At 39.2% G+C, this 21,419-nt stretch overlaps 1 protein-coding gene across 5 annotated transcripts in view; it reads left to right on the forward strand.

Moving 5' to 3' along the window:
• The window catches only part of ASTN2 (astrotactin 2), a 7,150,955-nt gene that overhangs the window by 5,807,773 nt on the left and 1,321,763 nt on the right, over positions 1-21,419 (forward strand). The window lies entirely within an intron of this gene.

Below are 21,419 nucleotides of genomic sequence, written 5' to 3' on the forward strand. Positions count from 1 at the left end.
ACATTTGATATTATATTTTGTAGTGTGGTTGATATATGTGTGGAAAAAGTATTGAGACCCTAGGGTTGTAGTGCTTGGTGGGGTGCCAGCACATGGAAATGTTTTAAATCTATGACATACAGTTAGATAGGGCCCTCAGTTTCTAATGTTTCTGCATGTAATTTACTGTCATACACAGGAAATGAACAAACAGCAGTAATACAGCATAATGGGTTGGGCAGTAATACAACATAAGAACCTATGAACCTATGAACCTATAATGTAAACATTTCCAGAGAGCGGCAAGCAGTGGGTTTGCATGATGCATAGCAAAATGGATACACATGTGAAATACCCATGTTTGCACATAGCTAAGCAGTGTCAAATACGAACCGCATTGCTAAATTCTGACAATTTAGTATTGAGTCTAGGAAACACACTTTTTGCTTGACTGGCTCTGTGGCAGCACATTTTAATGCACTGATGCATTCTTTTTTTTGAACCAGAAGGTACTGGGTTCAAATACAGGTGTATCTAATAGTTTAAAATATTTTTCATTACACAGTGATAATGCAGTGACATGAATTTTTTAGGTTAGATGACATTGCACAGAGGTAACTGCAGCTTTTGCTGCCGCTCACTGTTGGTTCACATTGTGCACGTCCATGCAAACATGGAGACTAAAAAGTGAAGGGATCCATTGATCGCCAGCATTGCTGAAATGTGATAGTTTAGCATTCAGTCTGTAGAATACACCTGCTACTTAACTGAATCTGTGGCAGCACATGTTAATGCACTAAATTTTATTTATTATTTTACATTTTTTGACCGGGCTAGTCTAACTGGATATATGTCCATTTTCAGTAGAGGCCCGGGGAGATAAGCTCCGAGGAAACAAACAAAATCACATATACAAAAATTAATGTGTACAATGAACATTGCAGGTGCAGTACAGAGACTAATCAAAGAGGTCATTCGTTCATAACATAGTGCAAAATATACAGATACAATTAGTACAATACAAAATGTAGTTACAATACATCATAAAGAAAAAGATGGCAGCAGAATTCTACAGTATATTAGTATACAAGTAGTCATAAAGAAAACGTAGGAGCTGAAATTATACAATATATTAGTAATAGTCTCCTTAATGAGATTCTGAAGATGTAAGTAATAGTATAGAAGGACAAGGTAAGTTGTTATTAAGAAAAGGAACTTGATTACTGAGAAGAGGAGGGTAGGTTGAACCAAGTAAGAAGAGCTAGTTGATCAGTCAGGTTTAGTACAGGGGCACAACCACTGTGTTCTGAGGAAAAGTTTCAGTTTGGTTTTAAAGAGTGATATAGAGGGAAGAGAGGAAAGTTTGTTAGAAAGAAGGTTCCAGGATTTTCCAACAGTATTAGAGAAAAGAGAGTCCCCAGCTCTGTTGTTTGATTTACAAATATTTACCAGAAGTCTGTGTGATAAACGTAAGGTCTTTAGATTGTTGTAGGGGATAATGAGGGTAGATAGTATAGGGGTATTGGTAAGTTGGTAAAGGGTTTTATGGGAAATGGTCATTTGGTGGAATTTAAGCTGATTTTGTAATTCAAGCCATCCTAGCTGCTTTAGATTAAAACAGTGATGTGTTCTGAAAGGGTTACCTGTAGCAAATCTGGCTGTGTTATTGTAGGAGTTTTCCATTTTATTAAGGCTATTTTTAGAGAGCTTAGTGTATATGGGCGAGGCATAGAGGAGAATAGAAATTAGATGGGTGTGAACAATAGTTATTCTAGCTGCAGGAGAGAGGAAGGGTTTGATCCTGTAGAGAGAGCCTAGTTTACTATTAACAGATTTTAGAGTATTGTTAATATGGGTGTCGAAGTTAAGATTGTTATCTATGGTGATACCTAGTAGTTTGGTAGTTGGATCTGGGGATATGAGAGTACCATTATTGGATGATACTGTGAAGTCTATTGGGGGGACTTACAAGTAGGAGTAAAAAGGAGGAGTTTAGTTTTTTTGGGTTCAGAAGGAGACAGCGCTGTGTAAACCATTATTCAACTGTGTTAAACACATTCTGGGTAAGGGAGTAAAGTTCAGATATAGATGTGGCTGGGCATATAAGTGTGGAATCATCTGCATATTGCATGCATGTAGCTTGGGGGATTGCTAGGTGAAGGTCATTGATAAATATGCATGGATACATTCCTTTTTGGGGCCAGATAGTACTGGATTGAAATACAACCTAATCTAACAGCTTTAAGTTCTTTCGTATTACCATTGCTACTCGTTGATATGTGATGCGCACCATCATGCAATAATGCATTAAAGAAAAGAAAATGGGAAGATAAGACAGCAGTGAAATGAGGGTAATGCAGAGGGAATAAATGGAAAGCAATACAGGAGTGTGCAGGAGGGAGGGAGGAAAGAATCATAGCTATCCATACAAACAGAAGGTTTAGTGTTTGATTTTTCACATAGGGTAATTGGCTAAGCTTAAAATGGTGCTGAGCCCCCTCCTGTTTGGTATATATGTCTCAGAAGTTCAGGTCAAAACTAAAGGGTTGTGTCTGACTGAGACTGCAGATGACTGAAACTTGGTGCAATCATTGAATCCCCAAATGATGTCAGTATAGTCCAAGAGGGTCTCACTCAGACCAACAACTGGTGTATTAGTCACAGCTCAAACTGAATGCAAACAAATGCATCATCAATCCTTTTGACCAAACAATGTCTCCTCACACTATCAAATCAACAACAATATCATAAATACCCATGAAGTGGTAAGGGACCTGAGATCACAAGTTGACTGCAACCTTAACTTCAACCACCATGTGTATACTGTAGTAAGGAAAGCTTTCTGTGTAGCACACTTGATTAGTAAAGGCATCAACTTGAGAGCAAAAGAATTATAACCCCCTATACTCAGCACTTATCCGGCCCATAATTAGTATAACACCCCATTTGCCATGTACCGTACTAAGCACCTGCAGCAATTAGAGAGAGCGTAGAGGTTTCTAATAAAGAAGATCAAGGAGTTCCAGCATGTGCCTTACACATTGTGTGCACATGTGTGTGAGTTCTTGCCTGACATTACAGACAGCCTTTTTCAGCAGCATGTGCAGCACTCGTATTTCCATATCCTCAATAGACAATGCTGATGTCATCAGCTATATCAGATTATTGGATACGCACTCTTCCCACCCTGGCATGGTGAGACCCTGGCCTGGAGGCCAGGCAGACATCACCTCATCCTATACCAGACAGATTACAGTGACATATATTTTTATTTGTGCACATACGTCATGGCATGGTTTGGAGGTCGTGTGTCATGCTGATGAGAAAGCCATCTGCTGCATATGTCTGGTGAGGTACATGCAAAAGAGACCATTATACTGTATTACTGTTCAGATGAGATTTGACTACAGTGACTTCACAACCATTACAACAGCATTCACTATAAACTTGGGAAATTATGATGCTATCAACTGTATAGCTTGCCAAGGCCAATACAAGGCAAAGGTACAAAGATCAGTTCAACAATACAAATGCAGATATACAAAGCACTATGTTAGCTATGCACCCTGAGCATCAGACACAGCGTTTGTATCCCTGAATCCAAAAGATATAAAACAGGAATATGGCACAGTTATCATAACTTGTACAGGGTGATATGTTGTAACCTGTTGTGTGTGTGTCTGTATGAGTCCTGTAGGTGAAATTGGTGTGTGTGTGTGTGTGTGTGTGTGTCTGATCTGAAGATGAAGTCTGTTTTAACTAGACAAAAACGCTGAGTTGGTGAAGGGCATTTATGTGCCTTTATGTGCTTTGATTTTAAACCTTAGAAGCTGCTTGTGTGAATTAAACTTGGATTTTTGCATCAAAGAACAATTGACTGCTGTATTTGCCTGTCAAGGTTACTTGTTTGGAGTTTATAGTTCTTTTTTGTACCTCTGCTGGCTTTTACTTCATTTACAGAATTAACATTCATTTTAATTGTTTTACTATACAACAGTATTCAACTGTTCATACAACAAAGCCTACCTGGAAGCTCCTCTTGGGATGTGCTTGTTGTTTCAGATGGTGTGGTGCTCACGTCCAGCACATAATGTGGTCCACTCTCCTCTGAGCTGTCAAGATCTCGTATATTTGTCAGGAACACATCATTGGAGGTAAGAGGTTGTTCCCTAGCAGACCCTCCCCTGGTAAACATTTGATCACAGGCAACTGCAGCTGCTCACCTCCCTGCAGTGGTTATCACATCAGTGGCCCTGTGGCACACCTCTTCGCAAGTTATGCTGTGGCCACCCACAACATTGATGCGTTGTATGATCTACTGCCATATTTGCAGCCTCTGTGCCATATCTGCATGACCCCTTCTCAGGAGAAATGCACCATGTTGCCAAAAACCATCAACAATAACTTCATTTTCAGCATCACTAAAGGGGGTCTCCATGGATGGACACACCTCACTGGCATAGTTGTTGGTGTCCTAAAAAACAACAGAATGATAATACACATAAGTATCACATAACTACAAAATAACTGATTCCAGATAAAGCAGAAAAATTGGCCAGTCAGTATTACCCACTTGAGAAACAAAACACTCTGCAGATGTGAAATACTAACAACAGGCAGGATGCAAAACAAGGAGCGTAACAAGAGCAACTTATCCTTGTTTGTACCACAACACCAAAGTCACTTTTGCCCCACCAAAGAACATTCCATTCTTGTTTGTCCCATAACAGTAACTCACCTTTGTTCCTCCCCAAAAAGAACAGTTCATTCTTGTTTGTACCATAACACTAACTCATCTGTGCTCCCACTCCCCACAGAAGAACAGACAAATGATCCATTTTGCTAACAAAACATCTTTGAAATGCTAAAAGTGCGATCAAAGGACCTGTCCCTGAAACATTTGTACATATTTATCACACAGCATTCCATTTCATAGGTTCATAGGTGTGTACTAGGCTAATGTTCCCAGAGCCTATACAAGCCTAGCCCACAGGATTACCCTGGCATCATGCCACCCGACCTTAGTTCCAAGTGCCTCTGTTGAGTAGAGCCACTGGAGTGATCCCCGGGGTGAATTTTCTATTTACCATCCACTTATCATGATTTCTCTTGAAGAGGGCCAGTGAAGTGCTCTGTTTGACATGTATGGGAAGTCTATTCCATAGCATGGGCAGTCTCTGGGTTATGAACCTGTCCCTCCAGCACGTTCTGTTGATTGTGGTAATAAGGTTGAGGTCTCTGGAGCATGTGGAGATTGGGATTTCTTTAGATGTAACATTTCTAATGGAGCTGGGTCAGACATGCCCTTGTAAGCCAAGCAGAGATCGCCTCTATGTAGGCAATATGAGACAGAGAATAGTTGGAGATTTTTTGAGTCTGTCCATATAGGACAAGTGTTTAAGGCCTAGGATCCTCTTTGTGAGGTACTTTTGTGGCCTCTCCAGTTGTTGCGGGTGTCTAGTGAGGCACATGCCAAATGGGGCATTGTACTCGATGACTGACCTAATGAGGGAAGAGTAGAGGGAGACAATGACCTCTTTCTTCCTGGATACAAAACCATTATTAATGAGATGTGCCACATAGAAGGACTTTCTGACCACAGTGGCAGTGTGGTGGTCAAAAAAAGTGGTTGCTGTCAACCTGTGTTCCCAGATCTCTTATAACACCTTCTGTGTTCAGTGGACTACCATCGATGTGGTAATTCATGGGAACTGGGTTTTTCCCAAAGGGGATGACAACACATTTTTTGGCATTGAGCTTAAGGCCATGGTTCTGACAAGAGTCATTGGTCTCAATGAGGCCTTTCTGTAGGATGTCAACATCACTTGAGGAGTTAATAATGGCTCCCAACTTGCAGTAGTCTGTGAAATTTGTCAGCCAGAGTCCTTTGTATTGGCCTGGACTTCTGAGAAGTAGATACCAAACAGGGGAGGACCCAGGACCGATCCCTTTGGGACTCCACTCGTGAATGGTTGGCAGTCAGACTTGGAGTCCACTTCTTTCACACTGTGGGTTCTGTCAGTGAGCCAGTTTGCAACCCACCTAGTGATATAGGGATTGATGCCTAGCTTAGTGAGTTTTTCTATGATTCCTGAGTGGGGAATGGTATCAAAGGCCTTGGCCAGATCAAGGTAGGCTGCATGAACCACCTTGCCTTCATCCACAGCTCTGGTGACTGACTCAGAGAAGTAAATCAAGTTGAGCAGGCATGATCTAACCTTCACAAAACCAAACTGTGTGGGATCCAGAGTTTGGAGATTCCCTATATCCTTGGTTATTAGGTCCACAATGATGCGTTCCATAAGCTTTGCATATCAGACTTGTCAGGCTAATGGGGAGATAGTTCCCAGGGTCTGTAATCACTCCTCCTTTGTGGAGAAGGATGACTGTTGCAGTGTGCCATTCAGTAGGGACAAAGCCTGAGGTGAGGCTGTGATTGAACAGGTCGCACAGTTGAGGTGCCAGTTCAATCTGTAGTTCATGTAGAATACAGCCAGGGATATTGTCAGGTCCCATAGCACTGTATTCCTGGCCTTGGACAGTGCTGTTTTAACCTGTGCAGCAGTAATACTAGGTTCCTGGTAATCTACTGGTATTATGACTGGTCCTTTGGGGGGGGGGGGTAAAGTTGGCACTGAATCTGTTGGCCAGTATATTGGCAATATCTGTTGGCTTGGTATAGGTGGTACCATTGTGCAGTAGCTCAGAGCAAATTGGGTATTGCTGTGAAGATACTTTACACAACTATAGAAGGCCTTGTGGTTATCTTTACTATCTGCTGCAATTCTGTTTTCATAGCTAGCTTTAGAGGATTTGATGAGGGATCTTAAATTTTTGTTGAGGCTAATAAGGGAGTTTTCCCAGTATTAGCCACTTCTATTTTTAGGAGCCCAAAGTTAGCTGTGAAGAAGTTTTTCATAGTGTTTACCTTTGCGTGGGGGGGGGGGGGGGGGGGTTGTGTGTTGATTTTTCAAGGTGATTTGTTTGTGGTCAGATATAACCAGGGAGGAGGTGACTATTAGTGTAGAGCAATGGTCACCCATGTTAGTAATGACCAGGTCAAGGATTTTACTACCTCTAGTCGAGGTACGAACGAGCTCGACCAGGGCATTGGAATTAATGAATTCCAGGAAACATTGGGCAAGTGTATTGGTACATGAGTAGTTTTCCCAGTTAATGGAGGGGTAGTTGAAGTCGCCCAGTATGAGAGTGTTAGGCTGGACCCTAATATTTTCCAGGGTGCTTAGGAACGTGGAGTGTGAGTCTTGTGACATGGTTGGGGACCTATAACAGGGTACAACCTGAATCGCTGTCTTACCCAATGTTAGCTGCACCTGAAGTATCTCTGATGCGTTATGTTGGGCTACCAGTCTGGAGGTGTGCACATCCTTTAGGAATATGGAAACCCCACCATCTTTCGAGCTTCGGTCCAGGTTCTGGGGCCAAAAGGTATGGAATGAGTTAAAGCCTGGTAGTACAGGGGTGCTTTCTGCTGTCTTGAACCAGGTTTTGATGTCTTCCTGGACTTCTACCATCAGCTTTCCTCATGTACCTTATTTCTATAGCTGGCTCAGTCATGTAATGGGTTCTGTAGTCCTCACACATGCTGTTTTGAGGTACGGACATTCTTCTTCAACCTATGGGTGAGTTTGAGATGGAACCCCCCACAGGAACACAGGAAGAACATGTAGTGTCAATCATGTGTACCTCTGAAATGTCTTGACAGATAAGCCCATGCCATCATTACACATCTAATTGACGCACACAAATAAAACTGAAAAAGCCTTTGCTTCACATTATTCTTAAATGCATTCCAGCATATGCATTATGTAGGTAACAAAATGGGAGCATACCTGCTGAAGTTCATTGCTTCTCTGTGCAGATATAACTTCATTAAAAAGCTTTTTCGCAGTCTTGTAAATATGTAATAACTCTTCTTACCATCAATTTGGCTAATTAAACATTTGCCTTTTTATAATGGAGTAGATTATTAATGGATTGCATCTGTCTTAATCTGTGTTTCAAAGATGCTAATTACAACATAAGCAGCTGAACTGGATGTAAAATCAACCAATTTGGTGGACCTATTCAACAAGCTATAAAGCGTCCATGTAGACTCCATGCTTGTTTTTGCTGCGGATTTCAAAAGTTTTGAAGTACAGACACCGAAAGTCTACACAGACAGAATGTTAAGGGCTGCTGCTGCTTTAATCCACCCAATGCTGCTGCTGTTGCTGACAATAGGCCTGGGCTGAGAAAGAGAAGAGTTTTCAGACCACGTTTAACTTACCACAGCCTACATCACATGGAAATTGTAGAGCGCTACAGGGTGGACAGGGACACACTACAGGAACTCTGCAACCTCTGCCACCCTAGAGCCAGAGCCAACTGAGGTGAACCCATCCCAGTGGAAACTAATGTATGTGTAGCCCTTAGAACCTTAGCTACAGTTATAGCAACAACCACCTCAACCAGAAAACAGAATACACTTCAAAAAGTGTACCACTGAGTCACAAAGGAAGGAGCCGGACACCAAGATATTTTAAGCACTTTCGTTTGATTTAATACTCTCCGAACTTCTTCATAAAATAAATACCTTGTAACAAATCACCCATTTTAAACAAAAAAATCAAAACTACATGTCAAAATCAACCAATGGAGTAAATAAATAAATAATCAAATGAACATAATAAAAGAAATATCCACTGTAAAGAAAGTATAATGTAATGCATCCCTACATACACAAGTACATATACATTCAAAAGTATATGTTAATATATATTTTTTGTATTATGTAATTATAAATGAACCTACAACCTTTCTAAAAGTAATAATTACTTTACACATTAAACACAAGTTATAATTTCTGCATTTGTAAAAAGCACTTAATATCTATGGTCTCGTTGAGACCTGGAAACTGATCAGCACACAATAAAATCTGCCATTTACTCTCCCTACACTCCAACAGAGACTTTAAATCACCACAGAATCCATCTGAAATCACTGTATCAACTACAAAAAATGACGAAGTGTAAGTTACAGTTATCCTTCGGAGACCCACATGGGACATGCTGGGGGTGTAACAGGCATCAGCATCCAGGATCCACCACCAATTTCTGGATGCTATGCTCCAATAAGCCAATGAGCACATATATTTTCCATGTAGTTTTGAGGAGAGGGCCAGCAATATGCAACAGTGCTAGTGGGTAGCACACTACACTGAAGTACTGGGTGCCATAGATTGCATTCATCTAGAAGTGAAGGCACCACCTGGGGAACAGGGTAGAGCTTACATTAACAGAAAGGAAAGAAATTAAAAAAAGCCGAACAAACCAAATAAAATGAAGATGCTGGCAGGCAGAGTCCCAAAAAGCACTGGACATAAGTATAATGTTAAAAACAAGAATTTAATGTTAAATAAAAACAAAAAATAAATAAATTTGTGAGCGCTTTCATTAAACCTGTGTCAGCTTCATCAGACAGGGTTAAAATGCAGAACAACCATATAAATACATGTAAAATCAATCTGATTGGGCAAAGGGAGACTAGCTGAGTAATTACTAAAGTAAAAAATCTCTAATTAACCTCTTAGTCACTAAATTGCAACTACAACTATGTTATCTTAAAAACAGTTGGAACTGATAGTATATATATCTATGAAATAGTTGTGACTGAAACAAAAACTAGAGCAAGTCAGTTTAAAACCTTATACTATTTCTTTAAATCTCATACTTCAAAAATACCTATTGAGAAATTAATACAAGTAAAGTGCTTGTGCCAAAGAGTGTACTTTATGGTATTTTGTTTCTTTCCAGGACTTTTAATTTTAGAACAGGAGTGATGGACGTCCTGTCATTAATTCCAGGCCATTTATCTGCATGTAATAGGATTTGCCACCTAAGCTCCTTTAACTCCAGCTGGAGCCCCCAGGGTTTCTTGTCATTAATGTCTACATGGTCAATTACCATAAACTTATAAAAACTATCAGTTCCAACTGTTTTTAAGATAACATAGTTGTAGTTGCAATTTAGTCACTAAGAGGTTAATTAGAGGTTTTTTACTTTAGTAATTACTCAGCTAGTCTCCCTTTGCCCAATCAGATGGATTTTACATGCATTTATATGGTTGTTCTGCATTTTAACCTTGTCTGATGACGTTAACACAGGTTTAACGAAAGCGCTCACAAATTTATTTATTTTTTGTTTTTATTTAACATTAAATTCTTGTTTTTAACATTATACTTGTATCCGGTGCTTTTTGGGACTCTGCCTGCCAGCATCTTCATTTTATTTGGCTTGTTTGACTTTTTTTCATTTCTTTAGTTTGTTTTCATGGCTTCTAGCAGCATGGCGTTCCCTGGCACATTAACTGTTGACCAAGGGCAAGAAGGAACTGAAACAGAGATCGAACAGCTTACAGCTGTAATAGTGCAACTAGCCCAATGGATGGATCATTTGTATCAACATGTGGGACTTAGCAGTACCAATGTTCCTGAGCATTTGAACTTGCATAGGGAAGCTAGAGAGCAACCAACGAACTTCAACAATACCCCCCACTGCCTTGCTTCCGCCTCACTTCAAGACATAGAGCCGGGACAAGAGAGTGCAACTAGTTTGCACATGTCAAAAGTAAGAGTATCCGAAAGCAGGAGCTTTCATAGCACAGTAGCAGTAGGACTGAAAAGACAAGCACAAGCCTTTAACAAAGATATTCCTCAGCTCAAAGAGTGGTTACAGAATGGAATTTCATTTAATAGAAACATTGTACACAACCCTCCTTCTTTGGAAGGTATGCTCAATGATTTTGATCTTAAGTCATCACTCCAAGAGATTACAACTGGAAAATGCCTACCTAAGGGAATGTACAAAGCTTAAAGTGTTTCCCATAGGTTTAAGAGTGTGGCATTTTCCTACAGGCTTGCAGCATGACTCTGCTCTGTACTGCGACTTAGTCAACCTTTTTGACAAATGTGGGCTTGAATTACTAGAGCTCCTTATTAAGCACAATAATAGTGAACTAGAATTTTTATTTAAAAATCTTGCAACTTTGAATACAGCTATTCGTGATGACCACGAATATAACAGCATGAGATTTGAACACTATAGGATTTATGCGAGTGTAGACCAGCATATTACTAAATTGAAAATTGGTAAATTAAACAAACTGGATAGGGATGTTCAAGACTATGCTAATGGCACAGCCAACCCAAAACCTCCTGGTTCCTATAAAAAATTTAAAGACCCACGTGTGGAAGGTAGAAACCAGCCACCATATCTTCCTGACGTAATGGACAGTAATGAATGTAGGTATGAAGAATCTGATGATGTGACCTTAAATTATGACAAAGAATATCCAGAACTCAGGAGGAGTGAAAGAATCAAAAACAAAAGTCATTACAACAATAAGCAGCAACCCAGGCGGGGTTTCAACCCCAAGCTTTTCAGGGGGCCAGGCAAAAGAACAGAAACTGGAGGGCTTAACTCTTACAGTAGGCCTTTTTGGTGACAGTGCTAATGTTGCTGACGTTTGTATTAATGAATGTATTCAGGCAACTATGGATTTTGAACAGGGAACGAATACGTACCCAGTGGTTCTTAACCACCAGAAAGATTTTTCAGTTTATAATTACTTCACTTTATGTATTAATGAAATCACAGCTGACTTACTTTCCAAGGGAATGAGTTTTGTACCTACTAGAAAATTCAGTGTTATAGATACAATGATGGACCTTAAACTTTGTTTAAGGAAGTTGAGTTTGAATTTATTGTATGGTACTACTCCACAAGTTAATGGTAGTGATGACAGTATTTTTAAAATTAGTTCTACCTACAGCCCCCCTTTACACCCGAAACTTGCACCATATGAAAAAGTACGTGAACTTGATCTATACAATTTAAACAAGAGTAAATACAGGTCAGCTCAGACTCTCTCTAACATGAATCAGAGTGAACGTGACAGTTTATCAGTATTGCAAGAACATGATGTGAGGGTTATGAAACCTGACAAAGGGAGAGGAGTGGTAATTATGGATTCTTCCACATATAACACCAAGATGTTGACCATTCTAGATACAGCAAACTATACAGAGGTGTCCCTTAATGAGTTAAACACTGCATACAGGAAAATTTACAGTCAACTCACAGACATATTTCTAGAGAGAAGGATAGACCTTTCCTTGTACAGTTACTTGAATATTATTAGTCCAAGGATCCCAGTGTTTTTTGGTATCCCTAAAATCCACAAGGGCCTCTCAGATCCTCCTATGAAACCCTTAGTGGATGGAAGGGATTCCATTACCACTGCTTGAGCCCAATTCCTCGACCATGAGCTTAAGAAAATACTGCAAAATGAAAATCAGATTTGCAAGGATTCCTGGACCTTTTTAGAACAGGTCAATAAAACTGATTACAATGTAAAGATATAATGGTCACAGTAGACGTCAAAGACTTGTATGCTGTCATTCCACAAGGAACCGGCCTGGACTGGGTTGGTGATTTATTGTTACAACATAAAGTTAATCAGGAGAAAATTAATTTAATCCTTGAATTGTTAGAAATTGTTTTAAGACATAACTATTTCTCCTTCAGTGACAGATACTTTTTGCAAACTACTGGAGTGGCCATGGGATCAGCTTGTGGTGGGGCATTTGCTAACATGATTATGGCTTACTGGGAGAGGAACTATGTATTTCAGTCTCATTATTATTCTAATGTTAAGCTGTACTATAGGTATCAAGATGACATTTGTTTGACATGGAAAGGGTCTTTTTCTGAACTAGAGGAATTTTTGGGATATCTCAACACAGCTACTACGTTTTTGCAATTCACTTGGGTTATTAACACAGACCACATGGACTACCTTGATGTCCATTTGTATAAAGATGCACACAATGGAAAGTATGCTACTAGAATCCACAGGAAAGAAACCTACTCAAACTCTTTCTTGCCCTACACCAGCTCCCATCCTAAGCACCAAAAGATGTCAGTGGTAAAAGGGCAATTAGTCCGAGCTGCCCGCATGATCTCTGGAGAAGAGGATTTCCTCTTAGAGTGCAGTAATTTAAAATCTATGATTTTAAGGAGGGCTTATCCAGCTGAATTGCTCAATGAGCTTATGAAAGAAGTAACAGAGAAAAGAAGAGCAGGTTACTTCAAGCCCATAGTAGGTGAACAAGCATCAGATGACAGCTCACTTCAAGTTGAGCTGGGGAGACCTGAGCTGAGCAAGAGCCCATTCCTTAGATCAATGGTGCTCGCATTCAACTCTGACTCATACAACCTGATGTCAATTTTTACAAAAATTGGGACATCTTGATGGAGGACTTGGACATCAGGACTCATTTAGGTGAAAGACCAATAGTTACATATAGGAGGGGTTTAAATTTGAAAGATCTTCTAAGGAAAGGATGTACTTATATTACAACTGATCATGTAGGGATGCACACATGTGAGTCTTGTAATTGGTGCCACAAAGTTAAAACAGGGACTAAATTCACAGTAAACATCATGAATTTTCATATAAAAGGGAAATATAATTGCCATTCTAAGGCAGTTGTCTACATGGCCACGTGATCAATGCCTAGCATTTTATGTAGGCAAAACAGAAAGAAAATCTAGTGCCAGGATTTATGAATACAACTATGTCATAAGAAAGAACAACACAAACAATGCACTAGCCAGGCAAATTCAAGATAACACTGGCCATAACTTTAGGTTTATGGCAATTGACCACATAGACATTAGTGACAAGACACCCTGGGGACTCCAGCTGGAGTTAAAGGAGCTTAAGTGGCAAATCCTATTACATGCAGATAAATGGCCTGAAATTAATGACAGGATGTCCATCATCCCTGTTCTAAAATTAAAAGCCCTGGAAAGAAACAAAATACCATAACGTACACTCTGGCACAAGCACTTTACTTGTATTAATTTCTTAATAGGTATTTTTGAAGTATGAGAGTTAAAGAAATAGTATAAGGTTTTAACTGACTTGCTCTAGTTTTTGTTTCAGTTTTACTATTTCATAGACGTATGTATATGCTAATATATTTATAAAAACTATCAGTTCCAACTATTTTTAAGATAACCTAGTTCTAGTTAAAATTTAGTCACTAAGAGGTTAATTAGAGTTTTTTTTTTTACTTTAGTAAGTACTCAGCTAGTCTCCCTTTGCCCATTCAGATGGATTTTTCATGTATTTATATGGTTGTTCTGCATTTTAACTTTGTCTGATGAAGTTAACACAGGTTTAACGAAAGTGCTCATGAATTTATTTATTTTTTTGTTTTTATTTAACATTAAATTCTCCTTTTTAACATTAAGCCGCAGTGGTGCAGCGGTAGCATTGTTGCCTCACAGCAAGAGGTTCTCCCGTTTGATTCTCAGCAGGACCATCTTCTGTGTGGAGTCTGCATGTCCTCACCGCGGTTGAGTGGCATTCGAAAGACATGTAGAATGGGCTTGCCTTCATTGAAGGTTGGGCATCAAGCTAGCACTTTGGCACCCATAAAAAAAATCTACTGCCAATCATTAGCAGACCGGAGTTCCACTATGGCGACCCCTAACTGGGAAAAGCTGAAAGAAGAACAACAACAACTTGTGTCCGGTGCTTTTTGGGATTCTGCTGCCAGCATCTTCATTTTATTAACAGAAAGGAATAACACTGTATCAACTGGCAAGTCTTGTGTAATGCCAAGGGAGTCATCTTGAACCCTGGCAGTTACCATGACTCACATCCATATCTGGCACACCTCTCAACTGTAGCAGATGTTTGCTAGGGAGGGATATCCTACAGGGTCATTTACTGGGGGGTGCAGGCTATGTATTGGAACTGTGGCTGATGACACCCATCAGAAATGCACACACATCCATGGAATAATGCAGTAATGAGGCACATGCTCAAACCAGAACTGTTATAGAGCATGTGTTTGGGCTGCTGAAGTCATGGTTCCAGTGCCTATATACATATGGGGGAGCTCTGCAGTACAATCCATGGACATGTACAGAAATCTTCATAGTATGTCCCATGCTACACAACATAATCCTGAGAAAACAGCTGCATCAGGATCAGCAAGGGGAGGAGGCAGACATCCCACCACCAATGCCAAGGTCACCACAGCCACAGGCAGATGAGTCAGAGGGGGAACCACCAGCTGCTGTGAGTGTAGGCAAATATAGGCATATTCAGTATGCCCTTGCATTGGCTAAGAAACAACACATAGCACACTCACTCACCACATAGCCTAAACCCTTCCTCCTATTCATATACATATAATTACAGTAATGCCAGGCAACTCACACAACCTTTACCTACTCATGGATTGGCTGTATATTGCTTGTACATGGAACAAACAAACTGCTGAAAACACAAGGCAACCCCAATGGCAAAAAAAGCAGGAAACAGTTGATTCACTCTATCGATTTAATGTAGAATAAAGACACAATGTACATGAAGAGCTTTTCATCTCGTAGATACAACGACTTCTTCAGATGTAAAAAGCCACATTTAAAAAAGTTTTAAATACCAGTAATACCTAGTCATGTGGTCCCAGTCCACCCAATAGAAGTTACCCGTGACTGAAGTTTTGAATTAAGGTGACAAAACACCTTTCATTGTGATGTTGTTATCTACAAAAGCACTTTTCACCACAAATTTTACTACATTGTACACAACAAATTGGTACCTAGTACCATTACTACTTATAAAAACAGCTGTGCTAATAATATTATGGCATATCCTTGTATTTCATCACTTGGTACAGTAAACATGTAAAAGGTGGGAGATTTGTACATAAATTACCTTAACATGAGACAACAAGGACTAATTTGACTTATATGTGCCCATTAGTAAGTAGTAGGCCTCAGGCATCAAAGATTCACGCAGTCGTACCTCTCAAAAGTATTGATGATCATTGCATGCCCTCAGTTTAGCACCATGCCTTTGCACTAAAAAATAATTAAAACAATACATTAGAAAGCAACGACACACATTGCAGTTTCAGAATTTACAACCTTCACAAGATCAGACAGCAAGCAGGTTGCAAAACAGAGTAAAAAGAGCAACATATCCTTGTTTGTGCCATAGCAGTAACTCACCTTTGCTCCCCCACCAAAAGAGCATTCTGTGCTTTTGTGCCATGCAACCTGCCCTTCAGTTGTTGACAACTGCATATCATATAATTCCCACTTAATATCCTCACACATTTTAAGGCCAATGATATAGAATGGCTTACACACTGCATGTCTTAAAGTACTGGTCAGAAAAGTGATGAATGACCAAGAAACACAGAAAGGTAAGACAGAGCTGTACATTTGCAAGCAATAATCACAGGAGGTTGTGTGATCACTAAGTGCTCTACATCCAAATATAATAAATGTGGAAGTAATTTCTGGTTTGATATCTGTGTACATTCTGTTGCAATTTGTTGTGTGAAGAATGGCTTTATTTCTTTCCTGCAAAGCTGCTGCTGTAGTAAAGAGGGATAAGGCACCCATCCTGTGTTCTAAAGGTATAATTACAGTGAGAGGTCTAATGCAAACCTATGCAGAAATATCTTGTATGTAGTAACATTTTGTAGTGTGTATGTCATAGGTTGCTTTTCCTCATTTCTAGTATTTCTCCCTTTTTTAATTTTTTTTTGCTAGTGTTTATGTGATGCTGCCCTTAGCGCAAACAGGGTTGAGTCTGCCTATCTCTTTTACGCGAAGTGCAGCAGTGTGCAAACTGGAACACCCAGAAATCAGAAAGGACCCAGACAGCAAAAAAGAGAAACCAGTTGCATTCAGTTAATACTGTTGTACATCACACAAAACTGCTAAGTGACATTGTGCTGCGTTTAACAGCAACACCTCAACAATAAATACTAAGATGAGGAATATCATGTAACTAATCATGTGGCTGCAGTTGTTAAGTGCAGTGCCGGAGTCCAGGTGGTCTGGAGTTCTAGTACAGGGAGTGAAACATTTGTTTTACTGTTGTGACATTGCAGTTTATAGCAGTGAATCATTGCATAGATAAGTGTTTTTTCAACCTTCTTGTGGCAACAGGCGCATACCTCTCAATCGTACAGAATAACTCAGTATTACCCAGTTTTGAGGGCAAAATAGAAGGGTGCCATGAATTCCCGAGTGGCCCCTTCAAATCCCAATTTTTTTTATTTACAATATGTAGTTACCATTGATGTCATTACACATTGCCAGCACATCAATGTGCAGGGGCGTGCGTGATGATGTCAGTGTCATGAGACAGTGTCTGATTAGAAGCAGTAATGAGTTTTAAGGGAGAGCTGGAATTTTACCAGTTTTTCTAATGCTAGTCTAGAAAATTGCTCAAAAGAAAAGGTGTATACTGCTCAGTGATAATAGAAATAATTACATTTTTTTCTTTAATGCATGTGAATTTGGGCTTGTAGAAAGTAATCGTCTGTTTTAAATTGTTGCTTTTACTATTAATGAATAGTTACATTTTGAAAAAATATTTCACACTAAATGTTTACAATTTAGTTCCATGTTTAAGTAATAAATATTGTTAGAATGTATAGCAAGTTGGCACCCTTTGAAACAGTACTTAGACTATACACTGCAGAAGAACATAGTTGTGCAGCAGGTGATGGGGATTATTCCGATTAGTAGTATTTTGCTAAAAAGCAACACCCTTGAAATGAAAGCAGAGTTCACTTCTGTATTTTTTAAGCCCCTTCCAAGCATCCTTCATGTGCTTTGTCAATGCATTGTACTGGGATCGGGAGCCACTCAAGTACTTCAGAACAGAGCTTGCACATACGCTAATAAATGTGTACAGTAGCATGGCAGAAGCAGCAAGAATTATGATTTCTCCAGGTTATTTGTGGTAAGTAAACTGCTACATTTCTGTATGGAGGGTTCATTAGTTGAAAGTTGGCTTAGGGGGAGGTAGGGGACTTCAAACTGTACTCAGAACTCCTAGTTGAACTAGCCCAGTCACTTTGTATAGAAGTTTGGCCACAGATAACTGTTCTCTTGTTCTGTGGAACAACAGAGCCATCCCTGAGACTGTCATGGCCAGTGATCTGGGAGATTATTAGAAATGCATAAATATGGCATTAAAAATATACTGTATAACACACAAAGGAGCCACACCAAACCGGAGAACGAACCCACCCAAAAATAAAGAATCACTATTATTAGTTACTCCAAAGTTTCCATTTTTTTTTGGGCAGTGTTTTGTAATTTTATTAAGTTTATTTTATTTGTATTTTATGAACTCTTTGGAACTCAGAAACTGGCTTTGGATAAAAATATACTATGTTTAATTTGTGAAGGTGTTGTATCAAGTTAGCTGCCCAGATTTGTTTTTTGTTGTCTTTATTTTAAGGATGGATGGGCTTGGGAATGTGCTTCTGTGTAATAGTTTTACGTGATCTAGTAGTGTAAAGAGAAATGTGCTGAATGTAAACAACAAGGCTGAAGAAAAGCATAGCTTCCCATGGGTTCTTACTTAACAAAACACAGATAATTATGAATTTGGCAGCTTAGGTCATATATAACTTTGTTTTATTAAGAGTTGAGTCTGTTACAGAGCTTTCTTTACCATTTGGTTAGTTTGATGACTAACTCTGTTGACGGCGTATTTTCATGTGCTTGGAACTCTTGCCAATGGCAGCACTGATGTTGCTGTTTTAAAGTTAACTGCACATTCTATTATGTAGTCTACTACTGGTGGGAGGTGAAGCAGTTTAAGGCTGTTTGTCATGAAATGTCAACACTACTTGCTTGTGTGGTACACTAAAGTTGTAATTCTACACGTGTACTTTCCATTAAATTTAAATCATCCTGTAATCACCTAACCCCAAAAGTCACATTTAAAGGTTAAGCTAATATGTGTGTCTTTAGAGCAATTTGTTATAACCATTTTTACTGAAATCTTAAAATGTAGCAACAGTGATTTCACTTTGGTTGTAGTCTCAATGCATGACATACTAATGCAGTGGTTTTAACAGTTATTTTCATGGTGTGCTAGGATTTCTGCTGGGATAGAGCATACAACAGTACTATTGCAGAACTGTAAGGCAATTCATCAGATTTATACATAGTGTTAAATACCAAAGTTTGGGAGGGGTGCTTGGGTGTGATAAACTGAATGTTTTACTCTTAACTTCCAAGCTATTCTGTTATGACTCAGAACTATTTTTCATCATTAAAACTTTTTATCATACCTCTTAACACAAGAAATCTGGACAGAAATAAGGGAGGGGGAGTGGTGGTGGGTGGGGGGAAGGTCAAAGGATCCAAAATAGAGACAGGTTATAAATATCGCTGTTTTAAACTTAGTTGCTAGAATAACAGGCTTTGTATTGGCATGCATTTTTCTGAAGAATATGACATCTGAAACTTATATGTCTATTATAATTTAATTACTTAAATTCTCAACAATTTGCCAGAAAACTACATGTTTTAAGAGGAACAGATCAAAATATGCAAGTCTGGACAGTTGAGAGGTATGCTTTTTGTGCTCACTATGTTTTTGATTGATTTAGCATGTAAATAACATTGGCACAGACAGTCTGTCAACTGTCCTTGGTTTTAAAGTATACATCTCAAAACTATCCTTGGTTTTACCTCATGTCATCACCCTGTCACTGGTAATTTTTTTTTTATTTCCTGATGAAAAGTGGAGGACTGTAGTCAGTCATGTTGGGCACTTAACTTTCAAATGTTCAATTTTTCCCACACTGTCCAGATTTTTGCCTCACTCATAATAAAATATATAAAGCAAAATGCAGACCTCTCCATATGAGCCTGTTATTGGGAGTTGGCAAACATTCTAAATTGTTCTGGTTATATTTTGTATTGTTTGATATTTTGTCTGTTCTTCAATTTTTGTTTGAATGTTGGTATCCAAAAATTCCACTGGAGTGGGTGGGGTTACATAATTATGTATGCAGATTTTATGTTAATCAGCATCCAGATTTTTGATCAGTTGTTCCCACGTTTCATAGGCCTTTGTAAAGATTTTTGATGTTTGCAGGTTGAGAGATATAAACAGGCGTAAGTGTAGAACTACTGTACACATGGTCCTGGGTTCAAATACAGCATATTCCATATATCTTTAATGTTCTACTTCCCATTATAGTTACTCATAGTTATAACAACTGACATATAGTGTTTCTATGTAGTGCCCATTTATTATCAAATGTATGACTGTGGGTAAACTGTGTACTATATTCCTGTAAACATTCCTTCCATCAGGAGTGGCATGGCCTTCTCATTTGACTAAGACTCTTATACACCTGCCCATACATCAAATAACCTTGAAATTGCATTGCTTGCCACTGTTGCACATCACTTACCATCACACATCACGGAACACCATGTTTGCTTAATGGTGCGCGGTGCTTACCATTTTCAAACAGTGTGCACATTCCCAGTAAATGCGATAACTGGAAATTGGAGGGATACCATCAGTCTCCATTGCTCTTGATCTGTAGTAGATATGACAGGAGTTTGTGGTGAGGGTCTGAAATTTAGGGCTCAGAGATTGGGTATGCAGGAGTCCAAGAGTTTTGTTGGACTCCTAATGTAAGAACACAGTGTGAAGCCGGTGCAGGAGGACTATTCTGGGAACCGGTTTAAGACAGAGGCTTGGGATAGTTTGGCATGCTCTGTGACCAATGCTACAGTATCCCCTGCACTGCTGAACACTGTAGACACCACTACAGTGACCTCTGAAGGAGAAAGGGGGTACCCCTTGATACTTGGTTCGAGGAATTTAGGGTGGAGGGCATCCCACAGATGTGTAAGTATATGTCTTAAAAGCTGAATATAGACAAGACTGGTATTCATAATGGTGTTCTGCTCTGTTCTGTTTTTTCCACAGCTGCGACTGAGAGAGACTGCAATATTAGGACTCATTCTGCTAGTTTGGTGAGGATGAAGGAAGCATGTGGTATATATGCAAAAGAAGAGTACTGTTATTGTACCATTAAAAGTTAAAGATAGCTTACTTGGTATTTTATACAGATGTATCAAATTCAGGATGCATATCTCGACTGTAAAAGCAAGTATGCATACATTAGTCTGTAGCACAAACAAAGCTAGCTTGTTTGGTATTTGTACAGTTGTATCAAATTGAACATGCATATTCCAGATGTAAACACTATTTACCAGTGTGGGGGATACCAGTGGCACTGGTCACTGTAAAAGCAAGTATGCATATATTAGTCTGTAGCACAAACCAAGAGTGCAATATTAGACTTTAGTCAGAGGTGGTGGGTTCAAATACCACACTTCACAACTATACAATAACTCTTAATTCTTTAGTTATGTGTAACTTAAAGGTTTAAAGTGAAAGCTCTATACCAGTGGCACACATGCCCTGCTGTAAATTGTAATCTGGATAACCGGAAGACACATATGTACAACATATGCATATATAAAGAAGTACTGGCTGCAATGTGTAGCATA

Source organism: Protopterus annectens, chromosome 16.part0, assembly GCF_019279795.1.
Source record: "Protopterus annectens isolate FY-2018-M chromosome 16.part0, PAN1.0, whole genome shotgun sequence".
NCBI lineage: Eukaryota > Metazoa > Chordata > Ceratodontiformes > Protopteridae > Protopterus > Protopterus annectens.